We start from the raw sequence: 3,496 nt of genomic DNA, 5'->3' as shown, positions 1-3,496 counted from the left end.
CAAAACGATCTAGCGGGTCGTTACATAATCAGCGTCGTCGTCCTCGCATAGGACTAAGACTAGCCTCTTAGCATTCTTTCTTACATTTCATAGGTTAAGAGGCGGAAAAATTAAAACCTTTTACATATTGAGGTTTACATAGACCTTTCACATACTACGTAGGGAGTTTACTTAGACTCCTCGCATAGGAAGCTTACATAGGCTTATCCTTAAGAAAATATATATAACATATAAGAATTTAGTCTAATATACCATCTCACATTAAACCATTTATAAACGAGTAGAACATCCAAGCACAGGCATCATACAATCAATAGTTGCCACATAGGACTTACAACAATATGTTTAATAATAGGAAATAACGAATATCTTAAGACTACAACAAATCCGACTAAGCTAGATAGAAGGCACCATCCTCGATCGTTGAGGACTCACAAATCAACTTGGGAAAGATGTCCTAGTCTTTTTCCATTTTGTCCTCGATACCTCAACGGCCCGAACCTATATATTTGTAGAAACATAAAGAATATGGGTTAGTACAACCACTTTACTAAGTATGGATATATGCACATAAACAATTAAAAATCATGCTAAAGAAAGGAATTTTGTTCAAGTCATGCCAAGTCACTTTTGAAAGCCTTAATAAACAAATAAGAGAACATTCAAGTGAATGATCACATATTAAGACAAGTCCATATGCAAGATAAGACAACATTATCAATGAAGTCAAGGCAACATGGATACTATCAAAAAAAAGTCATATCAACATGAATAGTAGCATATCAGTATCATATAACCAAAGTAACTCCAACATAATGTCATAATAACAACAATGTAAAAGAGTTCATCTCATCACATCATACAAGATTATTCATAATTCCTTCCCAAGCCTACAAATGCAATACCTATATGAGGTCGCATAACCCCACAAAGTCAAGCAAACAAGGAAAGATGTCATAAATAATGCCTAACTTTATTTAACATAGCCTCATGAGTAGTCATTATCATATATAACAATATAGACCAATAACATGTTCATAAGTGAAAGTAAAATCATATAGGATCCTCAATATGTAAAGTCAACATATGCATATCATTTAAGTCCTAAGATAATATGAACATTCTCCTAGGACTTTTCTCAAGGCCATCTAGTGGAATGCATAGGTAGAGTCCTATGCCCCTACACATCCACATAAGAACCCATTAAGTCGTCCTAATTAGAGTTCACTTTATTACATTCATTTTACTTTCGAGAATAATTTCCTTAATCGACATAGACCATGTGAGCTAAACATGGAATTCGGTGTCCTGAAATCCTACATCAAAAGAAGGTGGTCTACTTTCCTAGGTAGGATCAAAACATAAACATAACATTCTAGGTGGATCCACTAGCTAGTATACCTATGGGGGAAACATAGTTCAAGAACTATGAGACATACTTGAGACCCTCTTTATGAACAATTGCATTGTGATCTCCATCTCATGAGAACCAATGTGAACCTACCTTCCCACATCGGGAAGGGACACCTCCCATAACTAGTTCACTTGGTGCTAAGCTAAAGTCCCCTTTTTAAATGTCATTAAGTCATTCTTAATAAATCATAACTTAATATAGGTCATAGGAGACTAACCCCATTGTATAGCATATGATTTAGCCCATTAGGTATATGATGAGAACTTCCTTTTATCACATAACCATCATTTGTGATATCAACCATTATCTTATCACCTAAGGCACACAAGAGAAATCATCTTCAAACTTGCATTATCATATCTCAACATGATCTCACAATCAAAATAATCATATCATGCCATCATATTTATATAATCGTGTCTTCTTAATTTAATCACAAGTAATACTTCAATTTCAGCACATACCATCCTAATCAATACTGAAGTAAAGATTTAAGATCACAATGACTTATCAATTCACCTTCAAAAGCCTTATTCAAGATCTTACCACCAAACCAACCATATTCAACCATAAATGTACTTAACAACATCATATAATAGTAATCAACACAAAAACTAAGTCAATTGTATCATCACTAACCAAATTAACCTTAATTCTTAATCTATGGTTAGGGGAAAAGGGTTCAATCATAAATTCTAAAAGAACTAGATATAATCCCAATAATACATGACCCTAGGTAGTCCATGAATGAAATATAATAGTTAAAACAAGTCTAATAATCAATACATTCATCAATTCCCATCAATTCATAAGCAAGATCCAAGATTTGGAGAAATTGAAGAAATGACATGATCCACACGAAATACCCTTAATTAATAAAAATTAATCAAAAATCTATACTTAATTAGCCATAGGTAATCACAATTCTTCATAATCAATAATAAATATCAAGTTTAGAAGAAAACCCTTGAAATTGGGTGATTTAGAAATCAACTTTAAAGGAAACCCAGACTGAAGAATATATACCTTATTGAGACTTAATCCACGAAATTTGGTTGGAAATTTTGGAAATTTGTCCTTGTTCTTCAAGCTTCTTGGTTCCTTCAATGGAGGTTGAATAGGGTGAGAAGGTAGAGAAAGGGGAGAGCTTTTGGGTTTTGATTTGGGGATTTGATTTGAGTGCGTGAATGTGAGGATAAACTGATTTAAAATCATTATAACCCTCCTATGAAATACCCAAAAGAAACCTCACTTAATTTGAGCTTTTAATGAAGTCAAACATGAATTCTAAATTTTAGATTTTCGTCGGGAAATATGTTCATGTCAGGGAGCTGTTCCCACAAGATTTTCTAGATTAATTTTTGAACCAAAAGATCCAACTACGTGTATCCAACATAGACCAAGATTTTTGGTCTTTGTGGGACACCATGTACGCGACGCGGAGATAGATCACCATAGTGCATTTCTCTCGCTGCCTTAGGCAGCCTGCTTGGCCAAGGTTGGGGTCCCTTCAAGGATCCCTAGGGCGGTCCTTGGGGGGTCGAACTTGGACGTTTTGACCCTGTATACATTATTTTTACATATTTGAAGTATTCCTACAAGTTTTAGACTCCATAAAACACTTCCAAACCTTCACAAAACCTAAAGATATTTTGTTGGTTAATTGCACTAGTTTCCAGACGACTTAGTCATCCCTTGACGTTTAGGATCTAATAATTTCTACTTGGTCTAAATACATCTTTATGCTTAGAAACATTTTTTATATTTTAGGTAATCATGTGAGGCTCTTGATTAGGTCTTGGACTTTCGGAGTGTTATACAACTATTGAAGAACTTAAAGAATTTTTGAAGGATTACATAAGTAATGATTTCGATTGTATTAATTTTAGTTGTCTGTTAACACTAATTGTATTTTTCAATTAATTTTTTTTTTGATAGGTTCAAAAGAAATTTGAGAACCTTTAAATTTTAATAAAGGAAAACCACTCCCAGTTAGTGCTATCTCTACACAGGGATGACAACTAGCCTTCACAGGTACACCACTCCCTGTAGGTGCAATCTCTACACAGGGAATACACCTAG

The 3,496-nt window shown here is 34.1% G+C and overlaps 1 long non-coding RNA gene across 1 annotated transcript; it reads right to left on the bottom strand.

The window, feature by feature from the left end:
* Positions 1-249: 249 nt before the first annotated feature.
* On the bottom strand, positions 250-2,655 carry LOC138340733 (uncharacterized). Its single transcript, XR_011213487.1, has 2 exons — positions 2,441-2,655; positions 250-501 (listed from the first exon to the last, which is right to left on the bottom strand). It is a non-coding gene; the product is annotated as an uncharacterized lncRNA (long non-coding RNA).
* Between the last annotated feature and the right edge of the window lie 841 nt (positions 2,656-3,496).

This window comes from Solanum lycopersicum, chromosome 12 (genome assembly GCF_036512215.1).
Source record: "Solanum lycopersicum chromosome 12, SLM_r2.1".
Lineage (NCBI taxonomy): Eukaryota > Viridiplantae > Streptophyta > Magnoliopsida > Solanales > Solanaceae > Solanum > Solanum lycopersicum.
This window is presented reverse-complemented; position numbering and strand designations above follow the sequence as displayed.